Source organism: Camelina sativa, chromosome 6, assembly GCF_030686135.1.
Source record: "Camelina sativa cultivar CO46 ecotype springtype chromosome 6, ASM3068613v1".
NCBI classification, from domain to species: Eukaryota; Viridiplantae; Streptophyta; class Magnoliopsida; order Brassicales; family Brassicaceae; genus Camelina; species Camelina sativa.
Window position 1 is genome coordinate 6596862 of NC_141885.1, and position 18222 is coordinate 6615083.

The following is an 18222-nucleotide window of genomic DNA, read 5'->3' on the forward strand; positions in this document are numbered from 1 at the left end:
TTTTTCATTTTTTTCCAAAGATCGATATAGCAACAATGAACTGTGATTAAGGGCTATAGCTTCAATTCTAAGGTTTGACTTTAAACAAGGTGGTTTTAATCATTGTCCCCTAAAATGCATATGCAACAATCCTATATGAAGCAATCTAGACTCAATCCTAATATGAAAATGCAACTACATGAACACTCTTTTTTTATTTTTAAAAGTTTTTCAAAATTTTTGGGTTTTGTATTCAAATAGATGCAGACTCAAATGAATAAAACTGGCATGCAAAAGTTTGAAATAAGAAAATAATCAAATAAAACATAATGTTATATACATTCTCAGACCCTCCCAAACTGGCATGCCAAACTTAAATTACACAGTCCCTTGTGTAAATAAAAGTCTGAAAAAGAATTCTGAGTATCACACAAAATGAAACCAAATAAAATGCAATGGTATAAACAATGGTTTGGATGAAAGTGGTACCTCATGGGTTGGTGAAGAAGGAGGTTGTGGCAGCCTCCATTCTTGCCAACGTGTACCCAGGATCGTCACCGGCTTCAACAGGCGCCGGGATTCGCTCTTCAGAAAGCTCGGTCATGCGCACGGACGATCTGCTCGGACCAGCATCCAAGGGGTTGATCGGGTAAGGCATCGCGTAGGTCATCGTGTAGCGCATCAGGTAGTTCAAAGGCTATGCTAGGAGAGGTCCGGAATGGTCACCCGTGTAGCTGCTCGCAGGGTGCATTGAGTACGACATCAGATATGGAATCTGGTAAGTCGGAGGGAAAAGACCTAAGTGTTCACCCGGGTGTGTGCTCGATGAGGGCATCAGGTGTGACATCGTGTACCCCATCGGGTTAGGTGTTGGATAGGCATCCGAGTGGCTTCTCCGCGATCTATCCGGTCTGGTAGCAGCTTCTTCTTCCTGTAGCTCGTATGATGATGCCCTATGAGGCTCTACAGGTGCCAAACCTCGAATTCCTCCTAGTGGTCCACTCCTCCCCATCCATGTGGGTGCATAAGATGAAATGGGAGCTGAGGCACATCTTTCCTTGTCTTGCAGCTCCCTGATCTGTCCTCCCATCACCTTCACTGTGCCAGTGAGGTCTTTTACCTCCCTTGCCAAAAACTTGTTCATCCTCTTCAACCACCCAATCCATTTCTGAGCTTCTCTCACTTCAACATGGTTATTTTGAGAACAAACATATTCCTCAAAATCATAGTCCTCTGAATTGTATCCGTGCCCTTGCCCAGTTGGCTCTCTCTCTTCAGCTGCGGATTCTCCCTCAGGGTTGTACAACTCTTCCAATGGTGGCATCAAGTCTATGTTCCCTCCTAGCCGGATTTTCGTGCACACAACGTTGGGCAGGATTTTTGCCAATGTGAGGTAGTAGATGTCTAGCCATCTCGGCTCATGTACTACCCCCTTTAGGGGCACATCGCAAGCGACCAAAATTGGTGTGACCAAACCTCCTATGGAGATCTCTCCAGCTCCTTCTCGCCTCTCGGTTTTCATTGCCCAAGATTTTAGATACAAGAACTGATCAAGCAAGACAAAGACCAAACTTGTATCTGCAACATCCCCTACTAGCGGTCTACCATTCCTAGCATTATCTAATACTCCACACAAGGCAATGTCTAGCTGTTGCAGCTCATGATCATTCACATTCCCAATTTCTTTACTAGCAAATAGAGTGCAGGCTAGGGACTTGTGAAAATACCTCAAAACAGGGCTCCTTATTTGAGCAGATTTGGAGCTTGTTGACTTGTAAGGAAGCTTATCTCCTATTGTCAGCCATAGGGATTTCATCTCTTCCTTGTTTACTTCCATGTTTTCTCCACTCCCAGCCTTGAATCCATACAGCTCCTCCATATCTTTGTAGGTGAGTCGGTATTCCTTGTTGCGCACGGAGAAGGTGATGAACCCTATCCCCCCATCGGGTAGTAAGGTCGGGTGGTCTTCAAAGTATTGTAACCGCAGCGTGGAAAGGAAGTGAACCGTCTCCTCCTCATAAGATTTGAGGTTGGTCCGCATCATCTGGCCCAGGCGGCACATGTCGAAGAGAAATGATAACTCTCTAATTTACATGTTTTAAGCATCCTTTTTTTTGTCTATATTTTGCATTGTTTTTACCCTAACCTTAGCATTTTTAGGTCATCAACTGTGGGATTTTGCATTTAGGGTGTTGCATTCTTGCATTTGCATATTTTGGATGAAAAAAAGTGTTTTAGAGCCTAAAATGGGGAGAAACAAGGTCAAATCCGAGCATTTACCCGAAGTAGCTATTGAGCAGTCCGAACAGTCCGAACACCAACCAGATGTTTTAAGCATCCTTTTTCGTTTGTCTTTGCTTTTATGTTTTCTGCAATGGAATATGAGTAGTGGAACAAAGTTTCTAGGGATGGGATAGACGATTTTGTGTTCTTGATCGGTTAGGATGTTTTAGCTTGGTTGTTTATGTTTTATAAATTCCTTTCTAGGTTGGTGTTCTTAATGCTATCAACAAACCGAGAGGGTGAGATTAGATCTAGGGTGTTTTACCACCAAGAGGTGTAGATGAAATGCATGAATCAATCAATGCTAGAGATTTATTCACTTAGCCTAAGAGATTAGATGTGTGAGGGGTTTATTGACAATAATGAATCGGTTTGTATTGCCTGCTTGGTCATGTTTCTCCAACGAGAGTTGGGTAGGGAAGTGATCAAGGTTGATTGTTTCTATCACGAGAGTGTTTTAACAAGATTTTAGAGATTCATTGTCTAAGGCATGTAGGACATCCGTACTGGTCAGGAATACTTAGGAGTCGATTACCCCATCCTTAGGAGCTTTCGTATTTTAATTTCTTATATTTTTATTCATCACTCATCCCCTTACCCGAACAGGTACACGATCACTTGCTTCGAGTATACCTTGGAGTTTTTCATACTGTTCTTACTTACTCGATCACCCACCGATCCACTAATGCTTGCAACGAGTACTTAGGTCGTGTGGTTCTCATTTATTTCCTTTCTTCTATTTCTTTTAGGAATGTTAGATCAAAACAATTTCTTGCCTGGCTTAACTTGCTTAGTTCTGATCATATCTTATCTGCTAGCATAACAACCATTTGGGTTGATAACCCTTTGTACTACAACTGTATAGGGAATTGATACCCTGGGTGTAAATCTTGTTATCAATTTGGCGTCGTTGCCATTTGGTTGAATTTAATTTGTTATGTTTATGATTTCAGCACTTGCTAGATCAAGTTATATTTTATACTTTTGTGCTTGTTTGTTTTGCATTTCAGGTGCAACCCGATCACCCACCCACCCTGTCACTCGATCACCTGGATCAAGTTGACCTTCGTGTACTTACTCGGTCAGTTGATTGTGCATGCAAACACGATCCAAGGGTAGCCAGAACTTGAGTCCTTTCATCGACAACATCGACAGACCAAGGTTACCCAGTCCACAACAAGTTCAACAACTGCAACCAGCAACAATTAAGGAGACAATGAACACTCAGAACGGTCCATCAGCTCCTCAAGCAAGGACCAACATAGGAGCAGGAGATGCTCCGTCTACTCACACTCAAAGGAATGGCATTGTGCTACTTTCTGCCAAGAACAACAATTTTGAGATCAAGAGTAGTCTCATCCAGATGATACAAGCAACAAGTTTCATGGATTGCTAATGGAGGACCCATTAGACCATTTGGATGAGTTTGACAGGCTCTGTAGCCTAACCATGATAAATGAAGTTAGTGAATATGGATTCAAACTCCATCTTTTCCCATTCTCTTTGGGAGACAAAGCACAAGTCTGGGAGAAATCACTCCCCAAGGAGTCCATCACCACTTGGGAAGCATGCATGAAGGCGTTTGTAACCAAATTCTTCTCCAACTCTAGAACCGCAAGGCTGCAAAATGACATCTCCAGCTTTGTTCAGAAGAACAATGAGACGTTCAGTGAAGCTTGGGAACGTTTCAAGGGATACACTACCAGATTCCCTCATCATGGATTCAGCAATGCTTCTTTGCTAAGTACACTATACCGAGGTGTAGTCCCTAAAATACGGATGTTGCTGGACACCGCAAGCAATGGTAACTTCCTCAACAAGGATGTTGATGAAGGTTGTGATCTAGCGGAGAACTTGGCTCAATCTGATGGGCATTACAATGAGGAGTACGATCGCATTGTGCGATCTACTGGAGAGGAAGACACCAAGTACAAGAGGGACATGAAAGCCCTTAATGACAAGCTCGATAGGCTCCTCAACCAGCAGCAGGAGGTCAATGCAATCTCAGAGGAAGCGCAGTTTCTGCAACAAGATGGGGAGAATGCTTAGCTAGAGGATGTGAACTACATCAACAACCAAGGAGGTTACAACAAAGGGTACAACAACTACAAACCGAACTCGAATATATCCTACCGTAACCCGAGTGTCGCAAGTCCTCAAGACCAAATTTACCCATCCGCTGTTCAAGGGAACCAGGTCCAGCAAAAGCCTTTTGTCCAATACAATCAAGGCTATGCTCCTAAGCAGCAATATTCTGGTAACTACCAACAACCTATTTCATCACCTGGATTCCAACAACAACAAGGCCAGCTGAACCAAAACCAAGAAGCTGACCTCCGCGACCTAATTCAGCAAATAATACAAAACCAAACATCCGCTGCTATGGACAATGCAAAACGTTTTGCGGAAATGAGCAACAAGATCGATTCTGGATACAACGACTTGAATGCCAAGTATGATTCCCTCAACACTAGGCTGAGGTACTTGGAGGGCCACCACAACAACCAACCACCCCCAAAGATCAACCAGATTCCAGGTAAAGCTGTTCAGAACCCAAATGATTATGCCACTGCCCAAGCCATCTTCCTTGCTGATGATTATGAGGACTACCTCACTGAGGACAGTGAGTACCAGTACTACATATCTGAATATGAACCCGAGCCTTTACCCGAGGAGATTGATCGAGTTGATGATTGAACACTGGTTCGAGAAACACAAACCGAAAAACCACCTGAGGCTGCACTCGAAGACACACCCGATGATGGTGATCGGATGATTCATCGGGTAGACGTTCAGATGACGGATCAACCTCAACACCCTCAAGCTGAAGAAAGGGAACTAGAGGAAAGGTTCAACACCGCTCTTGACATCCAATTAGAGGCACTTGCAGAGCGTATGGCCAAGCGAAAAGCTCCACCTCCTAAACTCTTGCCACCACATGAACTTCAAGAGGAAATCGAAAAGGAAGCAGCTCAGTTGGAGATTGAGGTTAAGGAAGCTGTCAAGGAAATTGGGTATGAAATTCTTAGGAGTGGAGTGTGCTTAGATATTGAACTGCGAATCTAGGAGAAATTGGAGGATCCTAGTTCTTTTACTCTGCCATGTTCAATAGGCCTTAGAATTTTCAAGGACTGCTTGTGTGATTTGGGAGTTTCAGTCAGCATCATGCCACTATCGGTTGACAATAAGATGGGTTTCAGCAGTTTTAAACCGAGTAGTCTGTATTTGGTTCTAGCTGATAGAACAATCAAACATCCCATTGGTATCCTGGAGAACTTGCCTCTCAAGATTGGAAGAGTGGAAGTTCCTACTGATTTTATGATCCTTGATATGGATAAGGAACCAGACTATCCACTAATCCTAGGGAGACCATTCTTGGCAACAGTAGGGGCAGTGATTGACGTAAAACAAGGCAAGATCAGAATCGAGCATGGAGAGCATTTCAAGATGGAGTTTGACGTCAAGAAAGGAATTAAAAGGCCAACCATTGATGGTCAAGTCTTTTCCACTAAGACAAAGCAAAGAACAGTCAAGCATCTTGAAGAAGTCAACACTACATTTGCTGTGGAACCTGGACAAGACTTGGAAAATCCATTGAATCAGCTTGCTACAGTGGAGAGTATTCCAAAACCTCTCCCTCCTAAAACCCATGCTTGAAGAGCATGAAGAGTCAAGCTTAGTGACTTAAAACAAGCTCACTTGGCCACCTATGCCAGATGATGCGAACTAACCTCGAAGCTTATGAGGAGGAGACAGTTCACTTCCTCTCCACGCCGCGACTTCACTACTTTGAAGACCACCCGACCCTACTACCCGATGGGGGGATCGGGTTCATCACCTTCTCCAAGCGCAACAAGGAATACCGACTCACCTACAAAGAGATGGAGAAGCTGTATGGTTTTAAGGCTGAGAGTGGAGAGAACATGGTGGTGAGCAAGGATAAGATGAAGTCCCTATGGCTGACAATAGGAGATAAGCTCCCTTACAAGTCTACAAGCTCCAAATCCGCTCAAATAAGGAGCCTCGTTTTGAGGTACTTCCACAAGTCTCTAGCTTGCACCTTATTTGCTAGGAAAGAGACTGGAAATGTGAATGATCATGAGCTCCAGCTGCTAGATATTGCCTTGTGTGGGGTCTTGGATAGTAATAGGTATGGTAAAACTCTAGAGGGGGATGTTGCGAACACTAGCCTGGTTTTTGTGCAGCTTGACCAATTTTTATACCTGAAATCCTGGGCAATGAAAAATCAAGAGGCGATATGGAGCTGGAGAGATCTCCATAGGAGGTTTAGTGAAACCAATTTTGGTAGGTTGTGATGTGTCCCTGAAAGGAGTGGTTCATGAGCCGAGATAGCTAGATATCGACTACCTCACCTTGGCGAGATTCTTGGCTTATGAGAGGCCAAACGATATGTTCTTATTCAGGTTTGTTCATCCGCCAGTCGGAGCTGCTCAAATGGTTTTGTCCAACGTCGTGTGCACCAAAATCCGTCTAGGAGAAAACATAGACCTTATGCCATCATTGGAAGAGCTGTACAACCCTGAGGAAGAATCATCGGCTGAGGAGAGAGAGTCAAAAGAGCAAGAACAGGGGAGTGAATCAGAGGACTATGATTTTGATGAGTATGTTTGCTCTCAAAAGCAACCTGTTGGAGTAAGGGAAGCCCACAAAAAAATCGGGTGGTTGAAAAGGATGAACAAGTTTTTGGCAAGGAAGGTAAAAGACCTCACTGGCACAGTGAAGGTGGTGGGAGGACAGATCAAGGAGCTGCAAGACAAGGCAAGCTGTGCCTCAGATCCCACTTCGGCTTATGCACCCACATGGATGGGGAGGATCAGACCATTAGGAGGAATCCAGGGATTAGCACCTCTAGAGCCCCACAAGACATCCTCCTATGAGCCCCAAGCAGAGGAGGATGTCACCAGACCAGATAGATCGCGGAGAAGCCACTCGGATGCCTATCCGACGACTAACCTGATGGGGTACACGATGCCCTATATGATGTCCCAGCCAAACACCCAATCGGGTGACCACTCAGTTACCTTCCCTATGCCTTACCAGATGCCATATATGATGCCCTACTCGATGCTATACAGGTGATCATTCCGGACCTCTCCCACCATACCCTTCGTACTACCCGATGCCCTACCCGATGACCTACGCGACACCTTACCCGATCAACCCCTCGGATGCTGATCCGAGCAGATCGTCCGTGCGCATAACCGAGCTCTCTGATGAGCGAATCCTGGCGCCTGCTAAAGCCGGTGACTATCCAGGGTACACCTTGGCAAGTATGGAGGCTGCCGCAACCTCCTTCTTCACCAACCCATGAGGTACCACTTTCATCCAAACCATTGTTTATACCATTGCATTTTATTTTGTTTTCTTTCATTTTGTGTGATTCTCAGATTTCTTTTTCAGACTTTTATTTACACAAGGGACTATGTAGTTTAAGTTTGGGGGAGGGTCTGAGAATGTATATAACATTGTGTTTTATTTTCTTATTTCAAATTTTTGCATGCTAGTTTTATCAATTTGATTCTGCATCTATTTGCATAAAAAAAAACCCAAAAAAATTTGAAAAATTTGAAAAAAAAAAAAAAAAAAGAGTGTTCATGTAGTTGCAATTTCATATTAGGATTGAGTCTAGATTGCTTCATATAGGATTGTTGCATATGCATTTTAGGGAACAATGATTAAAACTACCTTGTTTAAAGCCAAACCTTAGGATTGAAGCTATAGCCATTTATCACAGTTCATTGTTGCTAGATCAATCTTTGAAAAAAATGAAAAATCTTCTTTTAAAACCTTGTGTCTTTTGAAAGCTTCCTCCACTTGTGTGAAACTTGCTTGAACATTGCATCATCTCTATATTATTGGACTTAACCTGAACTTAAATTGTCTTGCTTATGGAATTTGAATACTTGCTCATGGTAACTCTAAAATCGGGTTAACACTCCATTTTCTCCAACCTTTTCGCTTAACCCGATTCGTTTTTCCCTACCCTTGAACCCAAACCTTTCTTTCAGACCTTGTATTGAATTGTTGAGTGAGGCCTTTTCATTGATTTAGCTCAGTTAGAATCATTTGAACTAGCTATTAGGATCAGTTTTGAAAGATAGGTGGTTAGCAAGATTACTTGGGGTTGGGTTGAGGAATAAAAGAGAAATTAAAGAAGAAAGTCCCTAAGGTCCGATTCAATTAGCTCTAAGTCTCTAAGTAAAAAAAAAAAGAGAAGAGAAAAAGATCTTGATATAGTCTTCTAGAAAAGAAAAAGAAAAAAATGATAATATAGCAATATCATTAGGAGTTTAGCAAAGAACAAAAAAGAAAAAAAAAAGAGAGCTAGATGTTTAAAGTCTAGACCTTAGGGATTAATAAAAAAGGGTGTTAAAATCAAGAATGTGGGTAGTTTAGAAAAAAAAAAGAGAAAGTGAATGAGAAAAGGGTTAAGCTTTGTATGCCCTAATTGTTATCAATCTTAGATAGTTTTCACAACTGTCTAGCATTCCTTCTTTTGAGAGTAAGCCACCCAAAGAAATTGTTTAAGACCACCCACCAAAAATCCTTACCTTTGAAACCGATTGAGCTTGATTCACCTTCCATTTGCAAGAATTCACCAAATACTTGAATGAATGTGAAAGAGATGTTCTTTTGAATTGCAAGTCTTTAGTTTTAGTTGGAGGATGAACTAGATCGATGCATGGTGATAAGCATAGAAAAATATTTGTAAGTATGTTGATTGATCTTAGCACCATTAAACTATCTTTAAGGACTATAGCTTGAAGCCTTCGCTTAGCTCATAAGGTTATGAGTCCCATTTCTAACCTCTTCCTCCTACTTCCTTGCTAGAGGACTAGCAAGATTTAAGTTTGGGGGTCTGATAACTGTCTAATTTACATGTTTTAAGCGTCCTTTTTTATCCATATTTTGCATTGTTTTTACCCTAACCTTAGCATTTTTAGGTCATTAACTGTGGGATTTCGCATTTAGGCCATTTAGGGTGTTGCATTCTTGCATTTGCATATTTTGGATGAAAACATGTGTTTCAGAGCCTAAAATGGGGAGAAAGAAGGTCAAATCCGAGCATGTACCCGAAAGAGCTATTGAACAGGAAGAACAGTCCGAACACCAACCCGATCGAAGAGGATCCAAGAACAGGAAGAACAATCCGAAGACCTATCCGAAGAGCAACCTGAGCTCATCCTTGTGCACCTCATCGAGCAGACCCTCGGGCAGGACTGGGAAGCTAGGGTTAATGGGTTTCCATATATAAACCCCCCTCTTCTTCCTCTCGCCCTAGCACGCCGCAGACCCTCAAACCAGAGAGCGAGAGCTTCTGAGAGAGATTCTGAGCGACTCAATCACTTTTTCTCTACTTTGTTAGGATTTATTTCACATTTTTGCTATCTTTCTAGATTTCTACTCTTGTACTCTTTGTTTCTATTTTATCTTTTAATACAATGCAATTTTCATTTGTCTTTGCTTTTATGTTTTCTGCAATGGAATCTGAGTAGTGGAACAAAGTTTCTAGGGATGGGATAGAAGATTTTGTGTTCTTGATCGGTTAGGATGTTTTAGCTTGGTTGTTTATGTTTTATAAATTCCTTTCTAGGTTGGTGTTCTTAATGCTATCAACAAACCGAGAGGGTGAGATTAGATCTAGGGTGTTTTACCACCGAGAGGTGTAGATGAAATGCTTGAATCAATCAATGCTAGATATTTACTCACTTAGCCTATGAGATTAGATGTGTAAGGAGTTTATTGACATTAATGAATCGGTTTGTATTTCCTGCTTGGTCATGTTTCTCCAACGAGAGTTGGGTAGGGAAGTGATCAAGGTTGATTGTTTCTTTCACGAGAGTGTTTTAACAAGATTTTAGAGATTCATTGTCTAAGGAATATTTGCTTGAGGCATGTTGGACATCCGTACTGGTCAGGAACACTTAGGAGTCGATTACCCCATCCTTAGGAGCTTTTGTATTTCAATTGCTTACATATTTATTCATTACTCGACCCCTTACCCGAACAGGTACACGATCACCTGCTTCAAGTATACCTTCGAGCTGTTCATACTTTTCTTGCTTACTCGATCACCCCACCCGATCCTGTACTCGAATGCTTGCATCGAGTGCTTAGGTCGTGCGGTTCTCATTTATTTGCTTTCTTTTATTTCTTTTAGGATTGTTAGATCAAAACTATTTCTTGTCTGGCTTGACTTGCATAGTTCTGATCGTATCTTATCTGCTAGCATAACAACCATTTGGATTGATAACCCTTTGTAATACAACTGCATAGGGAATTGATAGCCTGGGTGAAAATCCTGTTATCAAGAAACTCGACATCTCTTGCGATTCCCAACTGTTTCATCGGTTCGTGGTGGGGGTAGCGGGTACCAACAAAGCTCATCTTGCGGAGGACTTTGAAAAGCTTAGCTGGAGTCTCTACCTCTTTTTGCTTCAGCCTCCTCGATGCCAATCGGGTGCGTTCTCTCTTCTCCTTGATAGTAGGATTTTCACCCAGGGCATCAATTCCCTATGCAGTTGTAGTACAAAGGGTTATCATTCCAAATGGTTGTTATGCTAGCAGATTAGATATGATCAGAAATATGCAAGTCAAGCCAAGCAATCAATGGGTTTGATCTAAAAATCCTAAAATAAACAAAAGAACTCGATGCAAGCATTCGAGTACAGGATCTAAGCACTCGATGCAAGCATTCGAGTACAGGATCGGGTGGAGTGATCGAGTAAACAAGATGAGTATGAACAGCTCGAAGGTATACTCGAAGCAGGTGATCGTGTACCTGTTCAGGTAAGGGATCGAGTTATGAATAAAAATGTAAACAATCAAGATGCAAAATCTCCTAAGGATGGGGTAATCGACTCCTAAGCGTTCCTGACCAATATGGATGTCCTACATGCCTCAAGCAAATATTCCCTAGACAATGAATCTCTAAAATCTTGTTAAAACACTCTCGTGATAGAAACAATCAACCTTGATCACTCCCCTACCCAACTCTCGTTGGAGAAACATGACCAAGAAGGCAATACAAACCGATTTATTATTGTCAATAAACCCCTTACATATCTAATCTCTTAGGCTAAGTGAGTAAATCTCTAGCATTGATTGATTCAAGCATTTCATCTACACCTCTCGATGGTAAAACACCCTAGATTTAATCTCAACCTCTCGGTCTGTTGATAGCATTAAGAACATCAATCTAGAAGAGAATTTATAAAACATAAACATCTAAGATAGTTTAATGGTGCTAAGATCATCACCATGCATCGATCTAGTTCAACCTTCAACTTATAGAAAAGACTTGCAATTCCAAAGAACATCTCTTTCACATTCATTAAATTGTTTGGCGAATTCTTGCAAATGGAAGGTGAATCAAGCTCAATCGGTTTCAAGGGTAAGGCTTTTGGTAGGGTGGTTTCAAACAATATCTTTAGGTGGTTTCTTCTCAAAAGAAGGAATGCTAGACAGTTGTGAAAACTATCTAAGATTGAGAACAATTAGGGCATACAAAGCATAACTCTTGATAATTTACCATTTTCTCATTCACTCCTTTTTTTTTATCAAACCGCCTAAAATAAAACTACCCACATCCTTGATTTTAACTCTTATTTTTTATAATCCCTATGTTCTAAACTTTAGACATCTAGCTCTTTTTTTTTCTTTTTTTTTCTTTGCTAAACTCCTAATAATATTCCTATTATTTTTTTTATTTTTTTTTCTTTTCTAGGAGACTATAGCAAGATCTTTTTCTCTTTTTCTCTTTTTTTTAGAGACTTAGAGCTAATTGAATTGAACCTTAGAGACTTTCTTCTTTAATTTCTCTTTTATTCCTCAACCCAACCCCAAATAATCATGCTAACCACCTATCTTTCAAAACCGATCCTAATAGCTAGTTCAAATAATTTTAACTTAGCTAAATCAAGAGCCAGTTCTTTCTAGTTCTCAATACTCTCAAGGTTTCACAACCTATAGCACAATGAAAAGGTCTCACTCAACAATTCAATACAAGGTTTGAAAAAAAGGTTTGGGTTCAAGGGTAGTTTAATACGAATCAGGTTAAACGAAAAGATTGGTAAAAATAGAGTGTTAGCCCGATTTTAGAGTTACCATGAGCAAGTATTCAAATTCCATAAGCAAGACAATTTAAGTTCAGGTTAAGTCCAATAGTATAGAGATGATTCAATATTCAAACAAGTGGAGGAAGCTTTCAAACGACAAAAGGTTTTAAACAAATATTTTTTATTTTTTTCCAAAGATTGATCTAGGAACAATGAACTGTGATTAAGGGCTGTAGCTTCAATCCTAAAACTTGGCTTTCAACAAGGTAGATTTAATCATTGTCTCCTAAAATTCATAGGCAACAATCCTATATGAAGCAATCTAGACGCAATCCTAATATAGAAATGCAACTATATTAACACTCTTTTTTTATTTTTCAAAATTTTCAATTTTTTTTGGGTTTTTTATGCAAGTAGATGTAGACTCAAATGAATAAAACTAGCATGCAAAAATTTGAAATAAGAAAATAAAACACAATGTTATGTACATTCTCAGACCCTCCCCCAAACTTAAATTACAAAGTCCCTTGTGTAAATGAAAGTCTGAAAAAAAAAATCTGAGAATCACATAAAATGAAACAAAATGAAATGCAATGGTATTAACAATGGTTTGGATGAAAGTGGTACCTCATGGGTTGGTGAAGAAGGAGGTTGTGGCCGCCTCCATGCCCGCCAATGTGTACCCTGGATCGTCACCGACTTCAGCAGGCGCCGGGATTCGCTCATCAGAGAGCTCGGTTATTCGCACGGACGATCTGCTCAGACCATCATCCGAGGGGTTGATCGGGTATGCTGTCGGGTAGCTCATCGGGTAGGGCATTGGGTAATTCGACGTACATGGTGGAAGAGGTTCGGAATGTTCACCCATATATCCGCTTGCAGGGTGCATCAAGTAGGGCATATGATATGGCATATGATATGGCATCTGGTAAGGCATCTGGTAAGGCAGAGGGAAGGTACCTGAGTGGCCACCCGATTGGTTGCTCTGCTGGGGCATCGAATAGGGCATCATGTACCCCATCGGGTTAGGTGTTGGATAGGCGTCCGAGTGGCTTCTCCGCGATCTATCGGGTCTGGTGACATCTTCATCTGCTTGGGGCTTGTAGGAGGATGCCCTGTGGGGCTCTGGGGGTGCTAATCCTGGGATTCCTCCTAATGGTCCGCTCCTCCCCATCCATGTGGGTGCATAGGCTGAAGTGGAAGCTGAGGCACCGCTTGCCTTGTCTTGCAGCTCCTTGATCTGTCCTCCCATCACCTTCACTGAGCAAGTGAGGTCTTTTACCTTCCTTGCCAAAAACTTGTTCATCCTCTTCAACCACCCGATTCTTTTGTGAGGTTCTCTCACTCAAACATGTTGCTATTGAGAGCAAACATACTCGTCAAATTAATAGTCTTCCGAGTTATCTCCCTGTCTTTGCTCTGCTTGCTCTCCCTCAACTTCAGATTATTCTTTAGGGTTGTACAGCGCCTCCAATGGCAGTGTGAAGTCTATGTTTTCCCCTAGCCTGACTTTGGTTCACACGACGTTGGGCAGGATCATCTAAGTAGCTCCGACTACCATATGAACAAACCTGAAGAGCAACATCTCATTTGGCTTCTCATAAGCCAGGAACCTCACCAATGTGAGGTAGTCGATGTCTAGCCATCTCGGCTCATGAACCACTCCCTTTAGGGGCACATCGCAAGCTACCAAAATTGGCGTGACCGAACCTCCTATGGAGATCTCTCCACCTCCCTCTCTCCTCTCGGTTTTCATAGCCCAAGACTTCAGGTAAATGAACTGATCGAGCAGCACAAAGATCATGCTAGTATCCGCAACATCTCCTATCAGTGGTTTACCATCCCTAGCATTATCTAACACTCTACACAAGGAAATGTCTAGCAGTTGGAGCTCATGATCGTTCACATTCCCAGTCTCCTTCCTAGCGAATAAGGTACAAGCTAGAGACTTGTGAAATTAACTCAAATCAGGGCTCCTTATTTGAGCAGATTTGGAGCTTGTAGACTTGTAGGGAAGCTTATATCCTATTGTCAGCCATAGAGACTTCATCTTATCCTTGCTCAACTCCATGTTCTCTCCACTCCTAGCCTTGAAACCATACAACTTCTCCATCTCATTGTAGGTGAGTCGGTATTCCTTGTTGCGCTTGGAGAAGGTGATGAACCCGATCCCCCCATCGGGTAGTAGGGTCGGGTGGTCTTCAAAGTAGTGAAGTCGCGGCGTGGAGAGGAAGTGAACTGTATCCTCCTCATAAGCTTCGAGGTTAGTTCGCATCATCTGGCATAGGTGGCACATATCTTAAAGGAATTCAACATCTCTAGCGATCCCCAACTGCTTCATTGTTTCACGGTGAGGGTAGCGGATTCCTACAAAGCTCATCTTACAGAGGACATTGAAGAGTTTGGTCGGAGTCTCCACCTCTTTCTGCTTCAGCCTCCACGAAGCCAGGAGTGTGCGTTCTCTCTGCTCCTCCTCTCAGTCATGGCTCTCCTCCTCCGTGTCTCGATCTTCTTCTTCCGCTGCTCTCTCAGGTACCTTCTCAGCCCTTTCAGAGGCTGGGTTCTTTCCCCTCGCCACTACAGCTCTGCCTATCAACCTAGAGGATTGGATCTCCTCCGGTTCTCCTCCTTCTGCATTTGAATCGACCTCCATCGGGTCAGTAACGGTTCGCTCGGACATAGACAGGTCTCTACTTCAAGGAGTTCGGTGGATTGCAACTGCTACTGGGTAGGGAGAGAGAACACGGGTATCTACCCGATCGGGTGCTCGAGTGCTAGCACGGGTGGACGGTTGGGTTGAGCATCGGGTTGAGGATGCGAAACGTCCAGCCAATGGTTGGGAATGTGGAACGTCACCTCTTCCTTGGGAATCGTGAGCTTCGGCGGCTTCACCTCCGGTTCTAGCAGCGGCGGAGGTGGATCTGGTCCCCTTCTTTTGGTAGGTCGTAGATCCTTGAAGGTAAAAACAGAGACTAAGTCGAGATTAATAGGGTTAGTCCACAAAGATTGAAGAACTCGATTTCTAGGGAGAGAGAAGAAGTTTGGAAGACAGAGAGTTTTAAAGTTTAGAGAAAACTTATGAAGTTGTGAGGTTGAGGCTCCTTAAATAGAGACGAAATGCTTCTTGGGCTCCTCCGAGAGTGGGCTAGGGTTTGTGGAATTCGAACTCCACTCGCCACCCGAGCAGGAACCGATCAGGTGCGCGGATACGGATTCGGGTAGAGCCTCGGGTTCCCCAAAATTCCTTTTTTATTTTATTTTATATATATATATATATATATATATATATATATATTTTTTTCCTTTTTTTTTAATAAAATGTTGTTTTGTAAATCTGTAAAAATCGAAAATAAGGCAAAATAAATAAATAAAGAAAATTAAAGGTTACCTTTCGGAATTCCTCCCAAGTGAGCTTGTTTTAAGTCACTAAGATTGACTTTTTATGCTCTTTAAGCATAGGCTCTAGGAGGGAGAGGTTCAGGAATTCTCTCCACTTTAGCAAGCTGACTTAATAGATTTTCCAGGTCATGTCCACGTTCCACATCAATTGTAGTGTTGCCTTCTATGTGATGCTTCAATCTTCTTTTCCTCGTCTTGGTAGAAAAGACTTGACCATCAATGGTTGGTCTTTTAATTCCCTTCTTGATGCCAAATTCCATTTTGAAATTCTCCCCATGCTCAATTCTGATTTTCCCTTTTTTCACGTCAATCACTGCTCCTACTGTTGCCAAGAATGGTCTTCCTAGGATCAGTGGATCTTCTGGTTCCTTATCCATATCAAGGATCATGAAATCAGTATGAACTTCTATTCTTCCAATCCTGAGGGGTAAGTCTTCCAGAATACCAATGGGGTGTCTGATTGTTTTATCAGTTAGAACCAAATATAGACTGCTTGGTTTAAAACTGCTGAAACCCATCTTGTTGGCAACTGAAAGTGGCATGATGCTGACTGAAGCTCCCAGATCGCACAAACAGTTGTCAAAAATCCGAAGTCCTATTGAACATGGCAATGTAAAAGAGCCGGGATCCTCCAATTTTTCCTCAATTCGCAGTTCAGGATCAAAACAAACCCCACTCCTCAGAATTGCATTACAAATCTCTTTGACAGCTTCCTTAACCTCAATCTCTAGCTGAGCTGTCTCCTTGATGATTTCCTATCGAAGTTCGTGTGGTGGCAAGAGCTTAGGAGGTGGAGCTTTTCGCTTGGACATACGCTCTGCAGGCGCCTCTAATTGGATGTCATTTCCTCTAATTCCCCTTCTTCAGCCGTAGGCAGTTGAGGTTGATCTGTCATCTGGACGTCTACCCGATGGATCATCCGATCACCACCATCGGGTATGTTATCGGGTTCAGCCTCGGATGGTTCATCGGTTTGTGGTTCTCGAACATGTGCTTGATCATCAACCTGATCAGTCTATTCGGGTGAGGGCTCGGGTTCATACTCGGATATGTAGTACTGGTACTCATTCATCCCATAATGAGCATATCCTCCCCATCTTGAACATCACTGTCCTCAGTGAGATAGTCTCCAAAGTCATCATCAAGAAAGATGGCTTAGGCGGTTGTATAGTCTTTTGTGTTCTGAACAACTTTACATGGAAGCTGGTTGATCTTTGGAGGTGGTTGGTTGTCGTGGTGGCCTTCTAGGTATCACAGCTTAGTGTTGCGAGAGTCATACTTGGCAGTCATGTCATCACACCCATAATCGATCTTGCTGCTCATTTCCGCGAATCGTTTCGCATTGTCCATTGCAGCTGATGCTTGACTCTGTGTCATCTTCTGAATCAGTACGCGTAGATCAGCTTCTTGAGGTAGGTTTTTCAGACCTTGCTGTTGTTGGAATCCTGGTGGTGCAATTGGTTAATTATAATTACCAGAATACTGCTGGTTAGGAGCATAACCTTGATTGTATTGAACAAAAGGCTTTTGCTGGCTCTGATTTCCTTGGACGGCGGATGGGTAGACTTGGTCTTGAGGATTAGCTACATTGGGGTTACGGTATGACAGGTTCGGGTTTGGTTTGTAGTTGTTTTACCCTTTTTTGTAACCTCCTTGGTTGTTGATGTAGTTCACATCCTCTAGCTGAGCGTTCTCCCCATCTTGTTGTAGAAACTGCTCTTCCTCTGATATGGCATGGACACGCTGCTGCTGGTTCAGTAGTTTATCCAGCTTTTCATTGAGGGCTTTCATGTCCCTCTTGTACTTGGCATCATCCTCTCCATTAGAGCGTATATTACGATCATCCTCCTCATTGTAGTGCCCGTCAGATTCAGCCAATTTCTCTACTAGATCCCAACCTTCATCGACATCCTTGTTGAGGAAGTTGCCATTGCTTGCAGTGTCCAGCAACATCCTGATCTTAGGGTATACACCTCGATATAGTGTACTTAGAAATGAAGCATTGTTGAAGCCATGATGAGGGCATTTGCTGGTGTATCCCTTGAAACGTTCCCAAGCTTCACTGAACTTCTCATTGTTCTTCTGAAAAAAGCTGGAGATGTCATTTCTCAGCCTTGCAGTTCTGGAGTTGGAGAAGAATTTGGCTAAAAATGCCTTCTTGCATGTTTCCCAGGTGGTGATGGACTCCTTGAGGAGTGATTTCTCCCAGATGTGTGCTTTGTCGCCAAAGATAATGGGAAAAGCCGGAGTTTGAATCCATCTTCACTAACTCCATTTATCTTCGTTAGGCTAAGATAATATTAGATCTAGGGTGTTTTACTATCGAGAGGTGTAGATGAAATGCTTGAATCAATCAATGCAAGAGATTTATTCACTTTGCCTAAGAGATTAGATGTGTAAGGGGTTTATTGACATTAATGAATCAGTTTGTATTGCCTGCTTGGTCATGTTTCTCCAACGAGAGTTGGGTAGGGGAGTGATC

At 42.4% G+C, this 18222-nt stretch overlaps 2 non-coding genes across 2 annotated transcripts; one reads left to right on the forward strand and one right to left on the reverse strand.

Annotated features, from left to right (window-relative positions):
- Positions 1–3879: 3879 nt before the first annotated feature.
- On the reverse strand, positions 3880–3986 carry LOC147942346 (small nucleolar RNA R71). The gene has a single exon (XR_015560556.1). It is a non-coding gene; the product is annotated as a small nucleolar RNA R71 (small nucleolar RNA).
- A 13762-nt stretch (positions 3987–17748) lies between these two features.
- On the forward strand, positions 17749–17855 carry LOC147942347 (small nucleolar RNA R71). Its single transcript, XR_015560651.1, has one exon. It is a non-coding gene; the product is annotated as a small nucleolar RNA R71 (small nucleolar RNA).
- Positions 17856–18222: the final 367 nt, after the last annotated feature.